The 26,183-nt window shown below is 42.1% G+C and overlaps 1 protein-coding gene and 1 long non-coding RNA gene across 30 annotated transcripts in view; one reads left to right on the forward strand and one right to left on the reverse strand.

Annotated features, from left to right (window-relative positions):
- LOC127527483 (uncharacterized) overlaps positions 1-26,183 on the forward strand; it is a 1,026,648-nt gene that overhangs the window by 49,956 nt on the left and 950,509 nt on the right. The gene's annotated exons all lie outside the window — the stretch shown is intronic.
- LOC114645023 (butyrophilin subfamily 1 member A1-like) overlaps positions 1-26,183 on the reverse strand; it is a 355,265-nt gene that overhangs the window by 49,399 nt on the left and 279,683 nt on the right. Inside the window, exon 1 of one of the 29 annotated variants that reach the window (XM_051926417.1) lies at positions 5,622-5,669. The exons of the other annotated variants lie outside the window; for them this stretch is intronic. The gene's annotated coding sequence lies outside the window, so the exon portion shown is untranslated. Of the gene's footprint in view, positions 1-5,621; positions 5,670-26,183 lie in introns of those variants that run through there. 29 annotated transcript variants of the gene reach the window in all.

A 26,183-nucleotide genomic window follows, 5' to 3' on the forward strand; every position in this document is an offset into this window, starting at 1 on the left:
AGCTGTAAGGAATGAGCCTGCCAAATTTCAGCCTTCCAACTACACGGGAAGTTGGAGAATTAGTGATGAGTGAGTGAGTGAGTGAGTGAGTCAGTCAGTCAGTGAGGGCTTTGCCTTTTATTAGTATAGATTCATCCAAAATGACATCAAGTCAAGTCTTGGTGATGGTCTACCACACCACTTGGTCACTTATTACATGTGTCTATCATTCTCTGTGTAAAGAAAAACTTCCTAATGTTTGTGTGAAATTTAGCCTTCACAAGTTTCCAACTGTGTTTTTAAAATAACAGACTCAAATCAGTGGACTAATTCCCTTTATAATTTTAAACACTTCAATCATGTCACCTCATGTGAGATGATTGAAGTGCCATGTAATCTTCTTTTTCTTAAACTGTAAAAGCTCAGCTCTTTTAATCTTTCTTCATAACTCATCCTCTGTACCCCTGGACTCAGCCTAGTCGCTCTTCTCTGGACATTTTCTAGTGCTGCTATGTCCTTTTGTAATCTGGAGATTAAAACTGCATACAGGACTCCAGATGAGGCCTCACCAGTGTGTTATAAAGCTTGAGCAGAACCTCCTGTGACTTGTACTCCACACATCAAGGCGCTATATAACCTAACATTCTGTTAGCCTCCTTAATGGCGTCTGAACACAGGCAGTTGATAGTGTTGAGCCGACAACGACTCATAAATCCTTTCGCATGAGGTGTAGTTTCGATTTTCAAGCTGCTCATTGTGTATTCAAACCTAACATTTTAACTTCCTTAGTGTTATTCTCTACATTGACTTCAGTTTCATCGTCCACAAATCTGCCCAAGCCTGTCTGCTATCCAAGTCCTTCTGTGATGATATAACAGATTCCAAATTATCTGCCAATCCACCTATCTTGGTATCATCTGCAAACTTAACCAGCTTGTTTCTTATATTCCTATCTAAATCATTTATAGATATTAAAATTTCCCATTGGGATTAATAAAGTATCTATCTATCTATCTATCTATCTATCTATCTATCTATCTATCTATCTATCTATCTATCTATCTATCTATCTATCTATCTATCTATCTATCTATCTATCTATCTAAAAACAGTAGCGGCCCTAGCACTGCCCCCTGCTGGTCACCACTCTTAACATCGGCCAGTTCTGATGAGGTTCCTCGCACCATCACCCTTCCTGTGTCTGAGCCAATTCTGTACCCATCTAATAACATCACCCTGAACTGCCACTTCTTTTAGTTTGATGCCCAACCTCTCATGTGGCACCTTATCAAATGTTTTCTGAAAGTCCAGATAAATAATATCATCTGCTCCACTTTGATTGTATCCTTTTCTTGTGTCTTTATAGAATTCCAGCATGTTATTAAAACACAACCTCCTCAATTGAACCCATGCTGACTGTTCAGTAATTATCTTCAAGTGCATCTTCTAATATTTCCTAAGGTTTCAATGGATCAAACCCCAGTGGCCTCAGTTTGTGTTTCTTCTGGACTCTTGCTGCACTTTGGTCACTGCTCACCTCTGCCCCCCATCTCATCTTCACCGCTGCACTGCACTGCTCTTTAGTCAGCTTGCTATTCTCAGTTAAGTACCCGCTTTCCACAATGCTGAAATACTCTCAGGATAAACTTCTGCATATTAAACAATTTGTACCATGAAATGATTGGACTAGAATGTCCTAAAAGACATTGTCATTATGAATCACCCAAATACTTTATCTACATCATGATCTGGAATGGCGCCATTACCAGGCTGTAACTGGAATACACTGTCCAATGGTTGCTAATGTGCCAGTTTTGGGCTATTTAGAAATAAGGTGTGCATGTGGATCTGCACATAATGAGCTCTCAGCTTCTAACGCTGCTGTGTAACACAAAGTCTATCAATTACAAAGCACTGGTAATGTCAGAATGAATTACAGATTGCAACCTTCACATGTTATGTTTAACTGAAACTTGGCAGAAACCAAATGAGTTTGCGTCTCTGATCGAGGTAACTCTGTCTGGCTCAAGACAATATGGAGGACTTGCTCTAATGTCAGATCTGAGCTAAACATTAAAAGAATCTCAATTGAATGTCTGCTGTCCTTCGAGTGTCCATCTCTAAGACTAATAATGAAATCTGATCCTTTCTGACTTATTGTCCTCTGTTGTCCCATCACTAACACACCTGTTGTTCTCATGTGATGCTCAGTCTTTTCCTTAGTAATTCCTTCCATCGATTTACCTGTGATGCACATTAAGCTCACTGGCCCACAGTTACTTGGATCTGCCGATCTCCTTTCTGTAACAGTCGACGCACACAGAGACACTGAGCCACCATGTCTGTCTACGTGGCCTGTTTACTTCATTTGGCACAATGTATTTAGGTTCAAATCAAACATTTTTAAAGTTGTTGAGTTCATTCAATTTCCTGTTCATTTTACACTACATATACAGTAAGTTCATGAACTTGATTGTATATTATTGTACAGTGCCATCAGTTGTATTATACTGTAAAGTCTGATTTCCTGCAGATTACAATGGAAGTACTGGGTGGGTCATACTGTACCGATTTGTTTCAATTTCTGGTGGAGATATTTTTGTACTGTACTGCTCCTGAGGTTGTTTATGGTGAGAAGTTTTACAAAAGAAGAGACTCACAGGACTGTTGTAACAGGATAAGCCATTAAATGAACAGACTACCAGAAGTGTGCAGTGTTACTTGTGAACATCTAAGTAGGCCCATGAACATCTACGTCATCCACCTCAGCAGGCATCACACTGACTGTATGTCTCCACACAATCTCAGAGGCTAGCATACATAATATGTGTATGATAGGCTGATTAATACATAATACATGTGGACAGGTGTAAGGATTGTAAAGCAAGTCCAGAAAGTATTGGGGTTCCAGTCCATTCGCACGTTTTAATCCTTAAGGCAGGTTTAAACAAAACAGGTGCACAAGGGTGCAAAACACAAACTCAACAGAGTCAGAGGAGCCTCTTTGACTTTGAAACTATCAGCAGGTAACTGGAGTGGAGTCCTACTGAGATGGGGACATGCACAACATATTTTAGCTTTCATTCACAGGTTGATGATGGCACTTGTTGAGGGTCTGGAGGAATGCTTTATATTTATTAATGTTGTAATGTGGTATATAAATATTGTATATAAAATATTACACATTCTACAGCAGTCCTAAAACACAACTCTATTTCCCTAGGTTGTAGAACTCACATGAATGTTATTGTCCAGCATCAGATCTCAGCTAAACAGGAGGACATACAGAGAGTGCTGGATTGAGAGGCAGACGTCGGCCTGGTGGTGTGTCGTGTTGTAACTTTAACTTTACTGGAATACACACAAGTGTTTGTGTCACATTCACCTCAGTGTGTTTGCTTCATGTGAGGACACAACAATCTGCTTTTACCTTCAGACTCCTTCACTTCCACTTCCACTCCATTCCCTATCCTGGCAGTCCCTCCATGTTCAGATATTTCTTAACAAACCCCAAGATCAGGCCTGTCAAGGCACAGCCTCATCAGACTGGCAGGACTGGTTCTCTCATTTCTTTCTCTTACTCATTTTGTTTTTATCACCACTCAGTCAAATCTCAATAGTTACCAAGATGAAACATCACACAGTCACTGAGACCACTTTGTTACTGGCTTTGTATCGCATTTCTGTATGTTTTACCAGGCTGTGTACGTGACTCATATGTGGATTTGCTGTCACTACTCATTCCCAAAGACCCCAGAGAAATTCATTGCTCATTCTGTTAATTTCTCTCTCAATGCTCCTGATGATGTATCTTAGAATTGGCTTCCTATCTCATCTGTCACCACTGAAAGCCTCCATGTGTGACTGACAGTCCTCCTTACTTCAGCCCCCAATTCAGTCTCTTAATATTCACCCCAACAGGCACACCAGACACAGCAGATCTGCTCCATCTTTGTTTCTTTCACCTTAACACTTGACTTTATTGAAGAATCAGCCACACGTGGCACACTGAAGGGTTCACTCACTTCTCTGTATGATACCACAGTCCTTAATATGAAAGTTACAGTGCAATCATATCAGATCGTGACGGCTTTAATACATTTGTAGAGGTGGGATGCTCTTTTGCATTTCTTTTTACAGTAAAGTCATTAAATGCATTGGTGAATATAGTGAAGCTCACCCATACACGGAGGTTGAAGTCAGTGGCCTGCAGCACATAAAAGTATTTTCATTCTGCACAGACTCTTCGTAGTGCTACAGACAGGACCTTCTCCATTTTAAACCTGAGAAATGTGCTCTCAGAACTCTCTGATTTTCTACAAAGGCCTCCTGCACTTAATCCATCTTTAACTGGCTAAGCCACAGCCCACCTAAAAGTTTCCCTGCTATTGTCCGCTGTGTAAGCAATGCAGTGAAGAGCCGAGGCGCTCCTGGCAGAGGCAGACTTACCTGCTCTCACTTTGTTTAGCCTCAGTGCTCTCCAGGGGATTTGTCTTTGATCAACAAGCTGGACGGCTCGCTGTAGAATCAGTCAGTGCACCTCAGTTCAAGTTATCAGTCTGTGCAAGAAGATGGCTGAGCACAATTAAACAAACTCTTCAATGTTCGCCACTTTAGTTCATCTCACCCTTATTGTATTTCACTAATTTCTCTTTCACTTTAACAAGGCATTCAGCCAACAGGGCCTCACCTGAGTCTTAAAGTGAAAGAACACAAGAAACTCCAAACACACTGTCTGTCTGATGTCTGGAAACACACACATTTAGTTTTTCCTGCTACTAACAAAATAAAATCTCTTTTAATAAAGATACACAACAAGGGAGGATACAAACTGTGGTGACACACAATCACATTATCATCAGGTACTATGATGGATGGTGTAACCCTAGAACAGATCTTTACAGGTGAGATAAAACCCCAAAAAAGTCAAATGTAAAACACCAATCACAACTGAGCCCCCTGTCTAGGGCAGGGCATGGTCTCTGACCACATCCATCAGGATTATTGGGACACCATATTTGAAACCTAGACAGCCGTTTAGGAGCGTGAACATCACTCAAATGGCCCCATGAATGATCCTCTGGACAATAACAATAATACAATACAATACAATACAATTTATTTTTATGTAGCCCAAAATCACACAAGAAGTGGCGCAATGGGCTTTAACAGGCCCTGCCTCTTGACGGCCCCCCAGCCTTGACTCTCTAAGAAGACGAGGAGAAACTCCCAAAAAAAGAAAACCTTGTAGGGAAAAAATGGAAGAAACCTGGGAAAGGCAGTTCAGAGAGAGACCCCTCACCAGGTAGGGTGGGCATGCAGTGGGTCTCAAAAAAGGGGGTCAATACAACAGAATACAATACAATACACAGAACAAAACACAAGGAATCCTCAATACAATAGAATAGTGCAATAGCGATATTAAAAGTACAGAGTAGAATTCAACAGTAGATGATATCCCATAATATGATTTGGATTTCTTCAGAGTCCTGGCGACCTCGGCCATCAAGCTGCCTCCCCCTATTGGCCATTCCACAGCTGGGTCAGCGCTGGGCCAGCCAATCCAATGAAAGGACCCCTCTACCCCATGATTCCTGTGATCCTCCATCAAAGATGACTTTACCTTAGGCAGCCGAAACAACTTGGCAGGTGGGCCGTGGCACCAAGTGGCACATTTGAGTACCGAGAAGAGAAACAGAATAAGTGAGGGTTTGTAACAAATTATAACCCCTCCAATGTACAAGATGCTCTGCACAATTACACAGACAACAGGGGTCTGAAATTGACTGAACTTAAAATCCTCTGAATTATCAACAGAGACAGAAGGAAGAGGAGATTGAGGTTAGGAGCCCACGCTGATACATCACATTGCCACACTCACCACATGACAAATCAACTCAGGATCCACTGATTAGGACCCGAGTGCAGCCATGAAATGGGTGACACCTCAGCACCATACTAGTTCAGATGAAATGGAGCAGTGTGCTGTATTTTATGGTGGCTGGACTGCCAATTCCGCCACCAACCCCCAGGTTTGTCCCTGCAGGCTGGAGGGTCTACTTGCAGGACTGGATGCAGATTAACGTCATACCCAGGATGAAGCAATTGCTGGTTAAGGGCCTTGCTCAGGGGGCCAAAAGAGTAGAGTCACTTCGGCATTTACAGGATTTGAACCGGCAACTTTCCAATTACCAGTGCAGACCCCTACCTCAGAGCCACCACTCTGCCCAGAAGGAAGAGAAGGTTTGCTTATCTATCACAGGTTTTAATCTGGAGACATGGAAGGTTAATTGAATCTTAAAATGAGCTGGCAGTGCTAGACTGAATGACACCAGGCTCACTTGTGTCCAGATAGCATGATGCACAAACCACTTGGCAGAGTCTCTTGAGGTCTCCTTAAACTAGATGCCACCTGTATTGTAGGTTAGTGAGATGCTCAGTGGGTACCGAAGAAGATAAATCTAATAGATGGGACTGAAATCTGCATGTACATTCAAGGGGTGACCACCTGAGGATATTTCAAGTGATCTCAACTAAGATCAAGTAATCACTCAAATCATTTTGACTTGAATTGGCTGTGCAATGGAGAAACTTCTCCAAGTCACACTAAGTTCTTTCTGTCAGACCAGTGACCTCTGGATGATATCCTGAAGTAAGATTAACTGAACAACATAAACATGCAGAAATGAAATGCCAGAAGTGGGATACAAATTACAGTCCTTTATTTGAGATAATTGAACTGAGAAAGCCAAGTAAACAGACTACAGAGTGAGAAAAATTGTAGCTAATTCATTTACAGATGGACATTTCTCAAAGGAGATAAAGTGGATATATTCTGGAAAAATGACCTACTACTACTAATACACACATTACAGTGTAACCATTAGATGGTGGTAGATCTGTAATATAATCGAAGTCGATAACTTCAAAGGAACAAGAACGACATGGACTTGGTTGTAACAACCCTACAGGCAGACTTGGAAGGATTTTGCTCAGTAATGAACTTTGCTTATTGAAACGTAATCTCTAACCTCTTTCTGCATGTTTTCCCTCTTAAAATATATTATAAACATATGTATTTTGAGGTTTAAATATATATCTTTTGAGGTTTTCTAATGTGTGTGAACCCCCAGGATCCCCAAACATGAATTTAATCTTTTACTTTACCCTGTAAGTGTGCAGTAATGTAATAGAGCAACTTCAACTTAAAGTAAACTTAAACTTAAGTAACTTAAAGCAGGTGGCGATGGAGGATTGAGCTTCACAAGTCTGGTCCTCCAGTGGAGATGAAGTAAATGTTGCTTCCAGAAATTTAGCAAGTAGAATGATAAGTTCCAGCTCAGCTGGACTATTATCAGTTTAAAAACAGCAGGATAGGGCATCCACCCTACCTTTCCTCTTGCCAGAGTGGTAAGAATTTTTAAATCAAACCTAAGAAATAAGAAATGGGTATTTTGCTCCTTCCAGTCAGTGCCTCCATCCTTGTCCACTTTATGGCTAAAACTTACAATACTCACATCATAATTTTGCTCTGCAGTGGATAATTTCTTTGAAAACAATGCACTTGAGTGGAGCAGAAAACATTCTGATAATATTTGTGACAGTATGGACCTCAAACCAATGATTGATGCTGCACTAACTTCAACACGAGGCCAAAAAACTTTACAATTAAAGCACGGGAGAAAAGATAAAGTCGGAAAATGAAGCACATTGTAAAAACTAGAGACCAAATAGAGAAATAACAAAAGCAGGAATAATAATCAAAAGTCAAAGTCTAAGTTTAGAGCCAAAGGCAATCCAAAAAAATTCTCAAAATAAAGCATCTTGATCACAAAGAATGAATCTAATCTCAGATAAATGAGAGACCGCACCTGTCAACTTTTGAGCAGTGCAATGGTTATATAATCATTGGAATTCCATGAAAAAAGGTGATGTGCTAAGAACATGGAAGAAAAACAGAATTTGACACATCAAAATAACAATTCTGACTGAAAAACTGAGGCAAGAAAATAAATCCCTGGGCCAGAAAACCCAGAACATACAATATGTACTGCATGTAAGCTTCAATGCAACAGCAATTCTAACAGATGCATGAACTTCTGGATAAAACTGATGGCTGGGTCCAGGATGTCTCCATACAGAAGCACTAGTAAAGAGTAGAGAATTTGTGATCAGTGAATTTGTCCGGTGTTTTTCACACAGAATATGCCGTATTTGCCACTGACCTTTTATACCAAATATTTTTATGGAAATTCATTGTGTGTCCGGCTTAGACAAACATTTCTTGGCCAGCTACCCAAGATGCTTTACGAGGCCAGTGTAACATCACATTGCTGTAGCAGCCAAGCGCAGAACTTTCATGCATACATACTGTAAGACTGATGCACAAACACATGACGTCAAGACCAGAATGCAGCACTCCAGCCAGATTTCCACCACACTTAAAAAAAAAAAACTTGCATTATTTTCATTTAAAGAGTACATTAACTGACAAAATAAGAAAATTACGAGCACTGCCACTGGATATACTGCTTAATACTGATGCCTGTGCACTGGCAGTGCAGTGCCGCACTGCTAATTATTACTTTCTGAACATTTCAGCATTTATGCTGAACTCACAGTGAAGCAAACTTTAAATAGTTAAATAATTAAAATCAGAATAGACAATCAGCCTGACAAAGTGGAACACTGATTTTATGATTATTGATTATTCAATGTAGTAGTGTGTAGTCGTCACCCAGGCAAGATGTCTGCGTTCTCAAAGAAATTGACAAGGTGGAGACCTCTGTGGGCCAAACAAAAATCTGAAGTAGCTCTGCACTGGCACTTGAACAGACTCCTCTTCACCCTCATCTCTAAATTAGCACATGAATGCCAGGAACTTCCTGAAGGGGACATCGATTGATAAAGAAAAGGATAAACAGAAGGAGACAGTTAATGTTAATGATAATTTGGTTAAGATCTCTTAAACCTCCGTTTATTTTCTCCACAAATAAGAAGCCCGCTGGACCACTGCACAGCACAATAAACCTGTTGTCTCAATTCTTGTAGATGTGCTCCACCATAGCTAAAGACAATGTTTGGTTAAGTACTTTGATTTTTCCTTTCATATATTTTTTAATTTTCGATTTATTTCCATATATGACCAACCACAGGACAATATTTATAAATATTTCATTATAATGATTCAACCATAAAGTAATGTTCACGTATGTGTTAATTTGGTAAATATTTCTTTTCTTACTTTTTATATTTTGTATTTGCATCTTTTCTTAGAAATGTTCATGTGTTCATTAAGTATATATATATTAATATTCTTGTGTTGCACATTTAGTTTTCAGTGCAGCTGTGGATCTCCTGTAGGTGTTCGGTGGTCTCTGACTGAAGGTGCTGCCCCTGATGTCAAATGTAGTGGTGGAAGAACTGAGCTGACTGAAAATGGAGACCTGAGTTCAAGCCCTGAGCTCTGGGCTCACACCAGTGAGGTGGCTCCTGCTCAGCTCCGCCGTGATGATGGGATTATTCAATGATTTACTTTGATTCTCCTTTAAGAGATTAGAGGACTTGCAGTTCTTGGAGTGAAAAATGAAACAGAACTTTCTGTGCCCTTCCGCTCTGCAGTCCCAAGTCTTTATGCTTCACATTTTTCATGTTCTTCATGCAGGACATTCAGTGCAGCCTGCTGGGGAAGGAGATGGACTTGAAATCACAGGAAAATGTGTTTAACATTTATGTCACTGCGTGACCCCAAGCAAATATAGGACTTCAAAAATTACTGCACTTCATGCTGTGACAATAAAAGGCACAATATAATGTGAAAACTGTGTTTTGTTACATTTGATATGTTTACTCTGAAGGTGTGCTTGTGCTTTTTATTCTTAATTAATTCTGTAATGTTTCCTTGAATTTTTTTTGCTTTTAATCCTATTAATGTATAGGTCACACCTCAGTGGATAACACACAAGTGGTCCGGGTGCACTGCCTCTCCTTACTCTCACCTCTAATTTGGATAACAAAGTGTTTCCATTCCTCCATCTCGATGAGAGGTTTGTTTTTTATCCCTGATGATTCCCTTTCTCTGCCAGCGCTGACATCTCTGATAGGTTTGTAATGATGGCACACAGCACAGTTTAACAAATAATGAGAGGAATGGGGGTCCGGGAGCTGGAGAACCTCAAACACCAACCCACTAGGACAGAACTGAGCCCAATGTGGGACAGACCTGTGAATCTGACTGTGTTAATAATGACTGCATATTCCAGCCCAGCTTATCTTTTATTAAATGTCATTTCTAACATTTTACTTTTAGACTAAACCAAAACCACTTATCCCTTATTAAATTTATCTTGTAAAATTAATTTTGGTTTGATTCTTAGGCTTCCTGTTTCTGTGCCCCGCTTTCTTACTTGCATGCGTCCTTTTGGCGTCACGACCAACAGCCCCTCACAGTCAGATCCACTTATCACTTTACAGCTGTGAGTCTTTGGGAAGAAACTGAAGAGAAATGAACACGGACACGGGGAGAACATGAAAAGACTGCACAGACGGTGGCTGAGACACAATTTGAACCCAGGTAGAAAAATTATTTTTAGAAGATGCTCTCTCTCTCTCTCATAAACTAAGCATATTTGCATGTGATGCAGGTGCCATACATTAATGTCCGCTCTGACAGGTGTGGACGCCGGCCCGGACACAGACAGACGGACACGTTCAAGTCACCCACAACACGTTTATTATACATTATGTACAATTATAAGTGCACCACAAACCCCCAAAGTCCCTAAAAGTCCAGGCCAACTCAAATGCCTTACTCTCTTCAGGCCGCCTCCTTGCCTCTCCTCCCGAGTTCCATCCTTCTCCACTCCCGACTCCAGCACCCGAACAGAGGGAGGCGGCCCCTTTTATACCCACCCAGATGTGCTCCAGGTGCCTCCCGACAATCTTCCACCGGCACTCCCCAGTGTAGTGGAAGTGCCGGCTGTGCACCCAGAAACACTCCGGGTGTCCCCGCTTCTCTTCCCCCCAGCACTTCCGGGTGTGGCAGAAGTGCTGGGGTCCAGGGCTCCAAAGGCATTGGGGTGCCCATAGCCACCAGGGCGGTCACCCCCATGTGGTCTGGGAAGACATAAGCCCTCTTCTGGTCCTCCGGGGTGTCCCGGCCGGGTCGCCCCCCCCCCGCCTCCAGCCACCTGCGACACAGGTAATATTTTGAAAAAAAGAAAGTAACAAAGGATGATGGAACAGTTATTATGTGTTATATAACAGTATCCAGCTCGAAAGGCGCTATATGAACCAAAGCAATATTGAAGTTATTTAGAGCTCCATAACTGTGTTCAATATGAAAGACACTATATGAAGTAAAAAAAAGAAAGAATGACAAGACATTAATTAAGTAGCATATAATATTGTCATCTATGAAAGGCGCTATATGAAATAAAAAAGACAAAATATGAAAGAAACAAACGTAATCATAAATAATGATAAACAGCAAAAGGCAAAATTGCTACCTTGCTGCCCTCTGGTGACAGATATACAAGATTGCAGCACATAAACACTGTTTTTGAATATGCGCCTGAGGTCAAAGCCTACTTACTGTACGTCTCTCTCATTGACTTGGCACACCTGTAACAGATGTTCATTATTGTATGTACAAGGTACGGTTGTAGAAATGCAGTGTGGAAAAACTGTCATCTTTATTTCTGCTCTTATTGTTATTAACACAGTTCAACTAGTGACTTCAACAGTACTTAAAAAAAAAGCAAAGCAAGAAGTCCCAGAAAATACACTTTTAAAGTTTCAGAACGGATAAATGAAATACAGTCTACATCAGGAGATATCAAAAATAAATCTAAAATAAGAGTTTATGTGTGCGGTGATCTTACTGCTTCCAAAGGGTAGCTCAAAAATAAAGTCTGGTTGGCCACATACTTGCTGGCGTCTCCAACCAATCTGACATTAACATCTTTGCGATAAAAGACCCAGAAAGAAGGTGGGAGCCTAAGAGAAGAACAGGGACCATCCATCCATCCATCGTCTACACCTGCTTTATCCTGGCCAGAGGAGCTGGAGCCGATTCCAGCAAGCACAGGGAACAGGACTATCACAGGGGCAAAATGTAAAGGTCTGTGAAAGTACCCCATTAGGACACAGGGCCCCCACTTTACACTCACCCTCGTCATTAAATACAAAAGGAATCACCCATCCAAGATCTCATAAAAAATAAATCAAAGCTTTGGTCTGAACCCTGAATGGGCTGGTTAAAAGAAGATGGTCCTGGGGGTCCACATGAAGTGATGCCTGCTGTCCCAGAATGCATCATCTAAAAGGAGACTTGAATTCAGTCGACTGTCTGCCACACAAAGCCTTTAAGTGGCTTTAGCTCAGGTATGGTGGCATAGGAGTTAGTTAAGGCTTTGACAGAACGACCCTCATCAAAGAATCGGCCCTACAATGAAGCCCAAGGGGGTCCAGAAGAATGATGTTCAGCATTACTCTCTCTTTTATTTGGAGCGCCAACAGACAGATTGGTTCTTAAAAGTGTTGTAGTTCTAGCGTAACGGGGGTCCAAGGAGGAGCTCTGCACCAGACCACCAGCCAGGATTGAAGAGGCAGTGGGCTCAAATCTCACCTCTTAGCCCTTTAGTGGAAGAAAGAACTGACAGCAATTGCTTACTTTTAATAATAATAATAATAATAATAATAATAATAATAATAATAAAGAAAACTGGCTATTCTACATTTTGAAAGGGAAGCAAATGCTAACAATAACAGATCAGGTCAGGTCAGGTTGGGGAGCATGCACTGGTACAGCGCGTCACCACACCCACCACACAATACAAACAGCTCGGGGTCCTGGTTGGCAAACCCCAGGCAGACACACAGTCCAGTCCCACCCTCTATCTGCTGCAGCCTGGTGTTACGTGAATGTCCCCAGGCCTGGTCCAGCCACTCGGGTCCTCAACAATAAGGATCCTACATTCCAGATCACCCTCGGGGAATCGCGCCCCATGGCCAAAGTGCTGTAACTGACGCTTCCTCACAATGCAGGTCATGTGCCTCATTCAGTACTCAGGTACCCAAGGATTCTCCAGAGAGACACAGTACTGAAGGAGTCCAGTCTTCATCTCAGGTCACTGGATAGTGTCCATGTCTTCCAAACAGGAAGCACCAGGACTCTAAAGACTTGGACCTTCGTCCTTTTGCTGATATCGGGAGAAGAGTCACCAGAGTCACATGAATGTCACTGCCAAGGTAAGTAAACCTCTCGACGAGGTCGACACTCTCTGCGCAGACAGACACACTGCTGATGGCCGTGCCCAAGAGGTCATTAAAGGCCTGGCTCTTTGGTTTTTATCAGGACACTCACAAGTCCAGACACTCAGACTCCTCACTCAGTCTCTCGAGAGCCCTGATCAGAGCCTCCATTACACAAATTTAATAATAATAATAATCCATTTTATTTTTATAGTGCCTTTCTCATGCTCAAAGTGCTTTACAAAATAAACAACAAGAAATATATCATATGGGATAGAAAACAACATCCACATAAAACACCAAATAAACATAAAAATAAGAAACACAAAGATGAACAATGAATTAAAAACAGAAGTGCCAGCCTGCTATTCCTCAGTCAGCTCATTCTTATTGACTTCATCGTTCAATTCAATTGCCTCCTTTTCTTTGTTTCAGGTGCAGCACAGGCAGTTGAATTAACTCACTGAGGGTCCCACCATATTAGTGAGGTGATCTGCGCTCATACAGACTCAGGGATGGACTATCAAAGTGGGACTCTGTAAGCACAACACCACAACATGCGTATTATTAGTTCTTATTTGGCTGACGCCTTTATCCAAGGTGACTTTTACAGACCCCATTAAAAAGCAAAACGCTAGGATTTGATAAATGTTTATCTCAGTCAGCTGTTGATATTCGGTTTACATGAACAGACGAGTGGATTTTGTCCCCAGCACAACCACGTTGCCACGTTAAAGTAAGTCACAGAATTAAAGATTATACAGTATTAAAGATTTCTTGCACTTGGCAACAGAGGATTGGCTCACCCCAATAAACAGGCCAATTCACCCCAACAGGTACAAAGCTGGCCTGTCCAGGTATAGTAAGGGGCCTCTTTATTTAAGGGGTCTGCTGACCTGTCACTGGTATAAAGCACGACTGGCTGCCAGGGCGGGGAGTCAGCCACTGTAGCTCAACTGGGTTGACCGCTGATGTAACCCACCAGTACATGAGATGTACGAGTTCAACTCCCATCATGAGAAGAGGGGTTTAAAATAGAAAGTAGTCACTTTATTTGATGGGCTTGGTGATAAAAATAATTTATAGACTACACCGCTAAAGGTGCCAGCGGTGTGACATTGTGACAAGAGAGTGACCAAGCTGGCTATGCAGATGAAACAGACTGACCACCCCGGTCAAAGGGGCAGACCAGAGCTGAAGGAGCCCATAGGATTGACATCATATAACATGCAGACTGTCTGTCCGCGTCCTCCGTTCTGTCAATGATATAAAAGATTTCTTGTATCTTCCAGACAGAGGATTAGCTCACTGAGATCACTTCTCCTGGAAACAAGTAGAGGTGCAGGGTTTGAATGCTGTCCTCTCCAGCCGTGATAAAGGACCAACCCATTTATTTAAGGGCTCCACAGACCTGTCACTAACATTAAATGCATCTGGTCAGCTTACTCTACAGCCAGACTCGGTAGCTCAACCGGGCGGACCACTCATGCAGAAGAGTGTGAGTTTGCGTCTGCCCCCAAATCATAGGAGCATCTAAAATAGAAAGCAGTCCCTTCATTTGCTGTGGCCACCAAAGAGTTAACAGTATAAATGATTTCTATACCATTCTTCAAAAGGGGACCCCCATGGTGGCACAGCAAAATAACCCACTCATCCAACACCAAGTCAGCCCTGCAGTCAAGACCACCCCACAAGCAAAGGTGCACCCCAAGCCAAAGGGGTCCCAGAAGAATGACAACCAGCAGGACCTTCTCATTTATTTGAAGTGTCAACTGAGAGATGAGTTGTTGAAAGTGCTGAGGCTCCACAGTGAGGGGGGCTCAGATAGCAGCTCTGCAGGGTAAAGACCCCCAAACCCACCCACCGAGACAGAACAGCCAGTGGGTTCAAATCCTCCTCCTACCATCATCAGAAGAAAATACAAGAAGAAAAAAATACCATTTTGAGTAGTGAGCTGCTCTTATTGTTACTGTTATACAATAAAAATATACATTTAATCTGCGTCTGTAACAGCCGCTGTAAATATATGGTACTTGTAAAGATTAGTGTTTGTTCATTATTATTATTCGGTTTTATTCTCTCAGTCACGTTCACGCTCCCACTGATCTGACACTGTTAGTTTTCAAATTAAGACGTGCTACAGCAGAGGTGAACTCAGATGAGGACGAGGGTTCTACATCAGAGAAAGTAAACAGAAGTCCTGCTCACACATAAGAACAACGCAGCTGCACAGGCGTAAAGGTGAAAGATGGCACCGTTTGGATACAGCAAGAGGTCGGACATCATCCTGCCAGTGAATCTGCCACACACGCGTGTCCTACAATGAAGCAGCATGGCCTGTAGAGTATCATGCAAAGTTCTTTTTGCGATTATGTTTTGTGATGGTCTTTATATGTAAAACATGTATATGTTACTTATATAAAAGTCAGGTCAAATGTTATTTACAGTACCTTGATTTATTTACTTCTCTTCCTACAGTGTAAAGTCACAAGTAGACTGCAGAGCGTCCTGTGTTTGATCGACATAAGCGTGCTGACAAACTACATGTCTTCACCACAACTGTCTGGTACAGCGTCCGCAGTCTGCACTGATCCGCCAGTCCACCTCATCTTCCCTCACTCGTGAACAAGACCCTGAGATATTTATACTCCTCCGCAGGAGACAATACCTCAGTCTCATGTTCTCTGCTGTGACATTGCTAGCTATATGACACTGACCACCTGTCACTTACTGGCTAGTAGAATATCAACACACCTGTCGAATGAGCCATAACAAGTAGAAATGCATTGTGGTCACTCGGCACACGTGGTGAGTATAAACCCCAATAATATCCACTTGCATGCTACTCTATAAACCAGGCTTAAGAAGAAGGCGGATGAAAGATTTTATTGCAAAGCAACTCAGTCAAAGCACAACGTTCATGAGGAGGCTAAAGCTGTGCAACAAACTTTAAGAAGCAAACTTGAATAGGGGGCTGGCATCTGTGGGTGAGCAACTGTGGTCTGGCAGAGATATAAAATAATAAAGAAATGAATTAACTAAAACATTAACAGCATAAATAAACTAAACTGCTTTTGAATTGTACAAAGTGTTCATACTGGGGAAATATCTGGAGGGCTTGTTTTCAGAATTGTGATATACATGTTTGAAAAAACTGGAGAAATAATTAAAAATTGTTAGGAAAGTTTTTATTTAAATGTGACCACATATGTGTCAGTAGATTTTCATTTGCATATTGACTTTCTGTTTTCTTAAACTAACTGTATAAATAGGTTTAGATGTGTTTAGGCACAATGTATGTAACATAGAATATCTTTCACTTTAATGGTATTATTATTCTCCATTGCAGTATTTTCTTTATAGTTTTTGCTCTTTTTAATATAATCACTAATTTCACTGATAAGTCAGACATCACCAATTGATCAACAAATGACACAAGATGAAATCCTCGCTGTTTCTTGGTATTCACTCCTCTGATTTGTATGACAAAGTGTTTCAATTCTCCATTCTGGACGAGCTGCTCCTTTTCTGATAACACATCTGACTGACGCGTTGTGATGGCCGTTTAACACTCAGTAGAGTGAATGGAGATCAGCTAATCGTTTTTTTGATCAACATGGCGCCCTCAGTGGCAGACGTGTTTGCTCGCTCCACTCCATGACGTTTTTTGTTTTGTGTTTTTGTTTTTTGCCTTCTCTACAGCACACAAATGCTTTGCACTACTATCATACAGCAGACAGGCATTGCTACCTCACACAGTACCCTGGAATTTACTGGTTTTATACCATCTGAGCTACAATTCATTGTTCACTCCAGTAGCCAATATCTCAACCACGCCAAGGAAGACCCCATAGCGCTGAGCTCGAGTGACCAAGCTGACCCCAGGAGAGTGCTCTGGAGATGGTGACGCAAGTAAGACAAGAGGGGAGGGCTCCACGCTAGCCGACCACCGCTACCCAGCCTCTTGCTAGCCAACGTGAGGTCTCTGGAGACCGCCCCCACTTCGGACAATCAGACCACGTCTCTCTATTCCTGTACCCAGCCTACAGACAAAGGCTGAAACAAACAAACCTTATCATTAAACAAGTTCAACTTTGGACCCCAGAGACTGAGAGCACCCTGCAGGACTGTTTCACTCAGACAGACTGGGATGTGTTTAGGGTTACAGCCACTCTAGAGGACTCTTCTATCAGCATACAGGACTATGCTGAGTATGTGGCTGGGTACATTAGCACCTGTATTGACAACATCGTGCCCACAATACCAGTCAGGAAGTTCTCCAACCAGAAGCCCTGGATAAACAGTCAGGTACGCCACATGCTGTGTGCCCGCTCTCTTGCATTTTGATCAGGCACTGAGACGGAGTACAATTCTGCAAAATACGGACTAAGAAAAGCCATCACAGCAGCCAAGGGACAGTACAGAGAGAAGCTGGAGGGCTTCTATTCTACTGCTGACTCTGGACGTATGTGGCAGGGCCTACAGGACCACCCCCAGCACAATCAGCTCCACAGACAGTCTGCCGGATGATCTCAACACTTTCTACACCCGCTTTGAGACATCCAGCAACAGCACAAAGTGGAGGCACACACACACCTGGACCACCCAAAAGCAATGGTCTCTTCAGGTCAGGTACACAAAGCACTAAGGAAGATCAACCCCCGTAAGGCAGCAGGACCAGACAACATCCCTGGGCAGGCTCTCAAAGCATGTGCCAACGAGCTGGCTGATGTTCTCTGCTCCATCTTCAACCTTTCCCTCAGTCAGTGCATCATTCCATCCTGCTTTAAGACTACGATCATCGTCCCCCTTGCTAAAAAAAGCCCACCCACCTGCCTAAATGACTACAGGCCGGTAGCACTCACTCCAGTCATCATGAAGTGTTTTGAGAGAGTGGTGCTGGCCCATATTCAGAACAGCATACCGGACACTCTGGACCTCCTGCAGTATGCCTACCGGCCCATCAGGTCCACCTCAGATGCCATCGCGGCCGCACTACATTATTCTCTCTCCCACCTGGAGAACAAAGACGCCTACATCAGGATGCTCTTTGTTGACTACAGCTCCACCTTTAACACGGTTATCCTCCATAAACTGTCTGCACTTGGCCTGCACCCCACCCTCTGTGACTGGCTCCTAGACTTTCTGACTGGCAGGACCCAGTCTGTCAGGACTGGTCATAGGATTTCAGCCACCATTATCACAAACACTGGCGCCCCACAGGTATGCGTCCTCAGCCCCATCCTCTACACCCTGATCACCCACAACTGTGTTGCCTCCCACAAAGATAACATCATCCTAAAGTTTGCAGACGAAACTGCAGTGATTGGACGCATCACTGGTGGGGTTGAGGTGGCCTACAGGAGGGAGGTGGACAGCCTGGCATCATGGTGTGAAGACAACAACCTCACCCTCAACTGTGATAGTGGACATGAGGAAGGAGCGGAGACCTCACCGGCCACTGTTCATCCGAGGGCTTGAAGTGGAGAGGGTGAGCAGCATTAAATACCTGGGAGTCTACATCAGTGAGGACCTCACTTGGACACTTAATACCACACAGCTGGTCAAGAAGGCTCAACAGTGGCTGTACTTTCTGAGGAGGCTGAGGAAGTTTGGTATGTCGACTAAGATCCTCGGCAACTTTTACAGCTGCATTGCTGAAAGCATCTTGACCAGCTGCATCACCGTGTGGTACGGCAACACAACTGCTATGGACCACAAACGCCTGCAGAGAGTGGTAAAGATTGCTGAGAAGATCACCAGGACACCACTGCCCTCTCTGCAGAGCATCTACAACTGCAGAGTCCGAAGGAGAACTGCCTCGATCTTCAGGGACCCCACCAACACAAACTGTTCACACTTCTAACCTTAGGCAGGAGGTACAGAGTATGAAATGCAGGACTTCCAGGCTAAAGAACTTTCTTTCTTCCTAAGGCCATTAGACTCCTAAATAACTGACTGGAGTTTATAACTGTGGTCCACCTCATTCTATCGACCTCACACAACTGCATTAGACTTGTCTATCATTGTTCATGCTGCCTCTGTTACTTATTATCTATCTGCTACTTATTATTATTCATGTTCATCTTTATACGTTGGTTTTGTCATTTGGTGTGGACAGCAAAGAAATAATTTCATTGTACAGGGAAACGTGTTTTCTTACTGTGCACATGACATCCTCTGGTGGTCTTAGAGTTTTACTTTAAATCAGTTGTGATGGACTTTGAGTTTGTATGCACAGTCCTGCTGGATACCAAGGGGGCCACCGGGAGTCGCTGTAGGGAGGCTGTCTGACTGTTATGTGCCCTATAACCTGGAAGTTCGTCCTGGTCACATGAACAGGAGAAACAACGTGCTTCCGGGTTGAAGAGAAGGACTTTTACTCTGGCCCGGAAGTAATGAAGATTTGTGGATTGTTGGACAGGAACCACTTCCGGGTCAGGGGGTATAAAAGGATGCTGGGAAAGCCCAGAGATTGAGCTGAGCTGGGAGGAAGGGTGGCGAAGTGTCTGGGAGAGGAGGAGTGATTATTGTACTGGATTATTGATTGTTGTATGTATAGTGTGGAGTGGAGGGTGCTTAGTGCACATTATTATCATAAAAATAAAGAGTCTTGGACTTTTACCTGGTGTTTGGCATGGTACCTGAGGGTTCGAGAGGTCGATAACAGCCTCTACTGCTACACAGTTTATTGTATTGACTCCTGTCTCCAGCCCATCAATTTCCTAACCAGCTTATCTCTTTATACATTTTTATTTCTTTTAGTTTGCTTCTCACCCATCCATTCATTTTTTGGACCTTTTTTCCCTTTCAGATTTTCAAGATGTTGCAGTCTCTACCAGCAGCAGTGGGCTCAGTGCAGGAAACTACAAACCCAGGATGGCAACCCATCACAGGGTGACGTCACTCACTGGTCAGGGGTCCGGTTGGAGCTGAAGGTCTTTGAGAAGAAGCTGAAGAGAACTTGGAGATGGACATGAGGAGAACACGTAAAGAGTATGCAGGCAGTGGCTGAGGCACCAGGGAGTGGAGATGTGAGGCGACGGCACCACCACCTCAGAGGGGCTCTGTGACTTCAATATGACACGCACATCAGATTTTGTATTAGTTTTATACATTTCTGCATTTTTTGTTTCATTTTTTATTTTGAAATACTTTTCATTTTGTTTATCATCAGTTCTGAGGAGACTGTAAATGACAATTTCAATTTCTTTGTTTAGATCAAACTTTTCTACAAACTGACTTACACAACTTCACATTCCAGCTGTTTCCATAAAGTCGTAGGCTCAGGAAGTTCTGACAGCTGGATGGTGACATGGGCCTCACAGTTCCTCAGTGGGAGTTTGATTTCTTCTCTTTGTCTACTTAATGAAGTCTCTCCATTTGGCTGTCTGCCTATCTGTGGCCTCTACAAAGACCTACTCGAATATCAAATGAAGGTGCATGTGTTTGGAAACAACCATTTTGCTGCAATTGCCATTTACAGACTCAAGTGGTGTGCTCAGGAAGGTGAAGTGCAATATATAAAAGAAATTAAGAAATTGGTAGAGGGAGATTTTTACACAGACGATAGTCTCAAATCCTTGCCCCTATGTTGAAGCCGCTGTCAGCTTGCTAAAAGAACACAAGACCTGATTGCTTATTCAAATCTTAGGTTGCACAAAATTACTTCTAACCGTATGCAGTGTGCAATATGGCCTGGACACAGACAGGCAGACATGTTTAAATCACCACCACACGTTTATTTACACTACTAATATGTACAAGTGAGACACACAACACCAAAACACCCCAAAGTCCAGGCCTCCTTTCTCCTGACTGCCTCCACTCCTCTCCTCCTGAGCTCTGTCCTCTTCCACCCAACTCTAGCCATCGAATGGAGGGAGGCGGCCCCTTTTATTGTCACCCGGATGTGCTTCAGGTGCCTCCCGACAATCTTCCGCCGACACTCCCCAGTGTGGCAGAAGTGCCGGCTGCGTACCCGGAAGCACTCCGGGTGTCCCTGGTCTTCTTCCCCCCAGCACTTCCAGGTCTGGTGGAAGTGCTGAGGGCCAGGGCTCCAAAGGCATTGCTCTGTACCCGTGGTCCCCAAAGCCACCAGGGCGGTCGCCCCCTCGTGGTCTGGAGGAGGTGGTAGTCCTCTTGGCGTCCTGGTTGGGTACCACCCCCAGCCGCGTGCCACAGCAGGTAATAAAGGCCTTTCCATTCTAAGATTATGCTAGCGACTTGAGGGATTCAGAAATAGGAGTGGACGTATTCCCAATACAACGCAGTCCAGGCCTGCTTTGGAATTTAAATTCTCACACCTTTGCATTTCAAGTAAACCAGGAAGAGAACCCTTCACTCACTGAGGTGTTTTGCCTTCCATTAATCGTTTATTTGACCCTCAAGGTTTCAAGAGACAAGTGATTGGGTTTTCCTACTATCTGCAGAAAAAGAAACTGTGTGGGACAGGTGAAGAAACTCTCTGTAAGCTCTGTCTGACCTCCAAGTTCCACGTCCATATTCCTTTATTACCCAAGAAGAAATAAAGATTAGGGATCTCTACATCTTCTGTGTTGCCTCTGTTAATTCAATAGCGGCTAAGCCTTTATGAAAACCATGAACCTTAAAGGACAATGGAATATTGGGTTTGTTACGGGAAAAGCAAATCTGACTCCACGTCATGAACTCCCTGTGCCAACACAAGAGCTGCGTGCTGCAATATTAGCGCTAGAAATGGCAGAGCTCATCTCATCACAAATGGATGTTGAATTTGAGGAGACTGAATTGTACATGGACAGCAAGGTAGCATTGGACTTCATTCACAATGAGACAAGAAGATTCAATGTTTATGTCAGCAACAGGGCTTTATGGATTCAGACGTCCATACATTCACAGCAGTGCAATGGCTACTGACATAAACCCAGCTGACGATGTCACAAGAGCAGTCCCAGCTAGTCATCTGAAGGACACATCTTGACTTACAGGACCTGCTTCCTTGGCGAAAGCAGAACAAAACACCACAAAGCATGAAACATTTGAGCTAACTGACATGGGGGCTCTGATACAGAAATCTGAGTTATCAGTATTCAATGCCACTGTCTCAGCCCAGTCTCTTGGGTCACAGCGTTTTGGTCCGAGCAGGTCCTTGGTCTGAGCCGTTACCAGCCTTCATCACATAGCTGAGAGCTTCAACACGTCTGCTATCAGCAAGGGCCGCTGTTAGGGCTGGCATTGCTGTAAGAATGGAAGAACGTAAACAGTCAAGAGAAAATATCATCTGTACTGTGCGGAGAGAGGGTCAGTGCCCTCCATGTTTGGGACAATATGTCCTTGATTTCCCCCTCTGCTCCAAACATTATTTATTAATTTATTTATGATCCCATGATCATCAGAGGTGACTGTGTGCAGATGGTGCAGACCTATAAATACCTGGGAGTGCATCTGGATGATAAACTGAACTGGACTGCCAATACTGATGCTCTGTGTAAGAAAGGACAGAGCTGGTTATACTTCCTTAGAAGGCTGGTGTCCTTCAAGATCTGCAATAAGATGCTGCAGATGTTCTGTCAGATGGTTGTGGCTCAAAAGGCTCCTATCAATTATTGAGAATCCACTGTATCCACTAAACAATGTCATTTCCAGACTGAAGAGCAGCTTCAGCGACAGACTGCTGTCAATGTCCTGCTCCACTGACAGACTGAGAAGATCGTTCCTCCCCCACACTATACGACTTTTAAATTCCAACCGGAGAGGTAAACGTTAACGTTATATAAAGTTATTGTCTGTTTTTTCCTGCGTTGTTATCAATCTTTAATTCAATATTGTTTTTTGTATCAATATGCTGCTGCTGGAATATGTGAATTTCCCTTTGGGATTAATAAAGTATCTATCTATCTATCTATCTATCTATCTATCTATCTATCTATCTATCTATCTATCTATCTATCTATCTATCTATCTATCTATCTATCTATCTATCTATCTATCTATCTATCTATCTATCTATCTATCTATCTATCTATCTATCACTTGAAAATTACAAATCAGACAATTCAAATGTGATTAAAATGCACTTTTCAGACTTTCCTTTTAGAGGATTTGCACACATTTCGGTCACTTTTTCTGCATGATCCCCCCATTTCAGGGGTGGAGCCCTAATGTTTGGACACAGTAATGGCAGGTCTATTAAAGCAGTTGTTCCTGACCTGTGGTCCACAGCCCCTTGGGGGTCCGTAGGGTTATGTCGATGGCAAAATGGAGAAAATAAAAATCATATGATTTAATTATTTAAAATGTTGTAAATAATAAAGCATTTGTCTGGTTCACCGTCTACTTCAATAAGATTATTGTCACTTCATTAGTGTTAGTTGAAGGCTTCCGTTGGCTGCATTGTGGATTTAAAGCAGTTCACAGTAATATCGGTAATATCACAAGATCAAACTGGACACTTATCTTCCAATCTCTGACACCTCTTTAATGTAATATATTCACCAGCAAAGTCAAACACCCCGGAGATATTATTATCATTGGATGCAGAAAAAGCATTTGATATGATTGAATGGAACTACCTTTTCACTACATTAGAAAAATTTGGGTTTGGCTGGAATATGTGTGCATGGATCAAACTACTGTATACCAATCCAGAAGCTTCAGTTTGTATTAATAACATTTGTTCAGATTACTTTAAACTAGAACGTGGCACCAGACAAGGATGCCCTTTGTCACCACTGCTGTCTGCAATCGCCATTGAACCAGTGGCGGTCCACTGTCGAAATGCTTATGATTATCATGAGAAGGACTGGAACAGAAAATTTCTCTATATGCAGATGATATGGTCTTATATATATCAGACCCAGAAAACACTGTCTCTCCTGTTTTAACAGCACTAACAGAATTTCAAATGATCTCTGGTCTCAGAATTAATTTGAATTAAAGTATACTAATTCCAGTGAATTCACAAGCTTATAATATTAGTTTGAACACCCTACCTTTTACCATAGCAGATCAGTTTAAATACCGAGGGGTAAATATCACAAGTAAACATAAAGCTCTTTATCAACAAAATTTTGCCGTCTGTATGGAAAAAATTAAGCAAGACTTGCATAGATGGTCAACCCTTCATCTCACTCTAGCCGGAAGAATGAATGTTGTTAAGATGAATATCCTTCCTAAGCTTCTTTTTTCATTTCAAAACATTCCAATATATATCAATAAATATTTTTTTAAGCAATTAGATTCAACCATAACCTCATTTATTTGGAACTCAAAACACCCACGTATCCGAAGAGCGACCCTACAAAGACCTCAGGCAGAAGGTGACATGGCTCTACCTAATTTTCAGTTTTATTACTGGGCAGCAATATATACTAATAACCCAATTGTGCTTTACTCACTCAGAATATGGAACCAATTTAGAAAGCAATTTAAGATGGAAAATCTTTTATCTGTGACACCTCTGCAGGAGAACCACCTCTTTCAACCCTTGCAAACATATCCAGTTTTTCATAACTGGAAAAGATTTGGGATTAAATTGCTCAGAGATCTTTATACAGACAATATCTTTGCATCCTTTGAACAATTACATTCCAAATTCATCCTCCCAGCTACACATTTCTTTCACTATCTTCAAATTAGAAGCTTTGTTAAACAGAAACTGCCCGATTTTCCTCATCTCGTACCCTCCACCATGCTGGAAAAAATACTGCACATATTCGAGGAATTAAACACCATTTCCGCATTATGTAAAATCTTATTAGAGTCCCTACCTTTCAAAGATCCAAGAGGACATTGGGAAGAAGATCTCTTAATCAATATATCAGAAAAGGAGTGGAAGGCATCAATGCAGAGAATTCACTCGCGCTCCATATGCACAAAGCATAGAATTATTCAACTAAAAATTATATATCAAGCTCATCTGTCTCGCTTAAAACTGTCCAAAATGTTTCCAGGGCAAGATCCAACCTACGAACGCTGCAACCAAGCTCCTGCCTCACTGGGTCACATGTTCTGGGCCTGCACCAAACTAACATCATTTTGGACCAAAATATTTAAGTGTCTTTCAGACAGCCTTAGTATCACAATCCCTCCTAACCCATTAACAGCTGTGTTCGGTGTTCTTCCAGACGGACTTGAAGTGGAGAAGGACAAGCAAACGGTGATTGCATTCACTACACTTTTGGCACGCAGACTTATTCTGTTAAATTGGAAGAATCCTAACTCTCCTCTGATAAGTCAGTGGGAAACCGATGTTTTATATTATTTGAAATTGGAAAAAATCAAATTCTCAGTTAAAGGATCTGTACAGAATTTTTTCAAAACCTGGCAGGATCTAATCAATATTATTTTAGAATAAGAAGAAATAATTATTTCTGCATTTCTTTCGCTTTTCCATTTATTTTTATATATATATATATATATATATATATATATATATATATATATATATATATATTTTTTTTTTTTTTTTTTTTTTTCATTTTTTTTTGTTTGTTTTTGCCCTATTAAAAAGCCCTTAGCAATTCTCCTTTGGCCATACTCTCCTTCTCAAGGGTGGGGTTTGATTTGTCTTCAATTCTTTTTTGTATAAATTGATCTATTTGTATGGAATGCTTACAATAAAATTAATAAATAAAATTAAAAAAAAAAAAGCAGTTCACAGTAAGCTAGACACAGTGTGTCAAATACTAAAACATACGTAATGGTGGACTGTTTTTAAAAAGGAAACATTCCAAAGAAAACCCATTGTGTAGTTCTGGTTTAAATTTATCAAATGAGTCAGTCATATTCTAAAGCAGAATCTGAATCTAGAAAGCATGAAGGTTCATACATAGAATTTGGATTTGTGCTGGCTAAGGAAACAGACACACTTGATTACCACAAATATACTCTTGGTCAGGAAATTCTGTCAAGCGAATGTCAAAGTTGTCTAATTTGAAAAGACATCTAAAACAGAAGCATCCCGCTGA

This window comes from Erpetoichthys calabaricus, chromosome 4 (assembly GCF_900747795.2).
Source record: "Erpetoichthys calabaricus chromosome 4, fErpCal1.3, whole genome shotgun sequence".
Taxonomy (NCBI): Eukaryota; Metazoa; Chordata; class Cladistia; order Polypteriformes; family Polypteridae; genus Erpetoichthys; species Erpetoichthys calabaricus.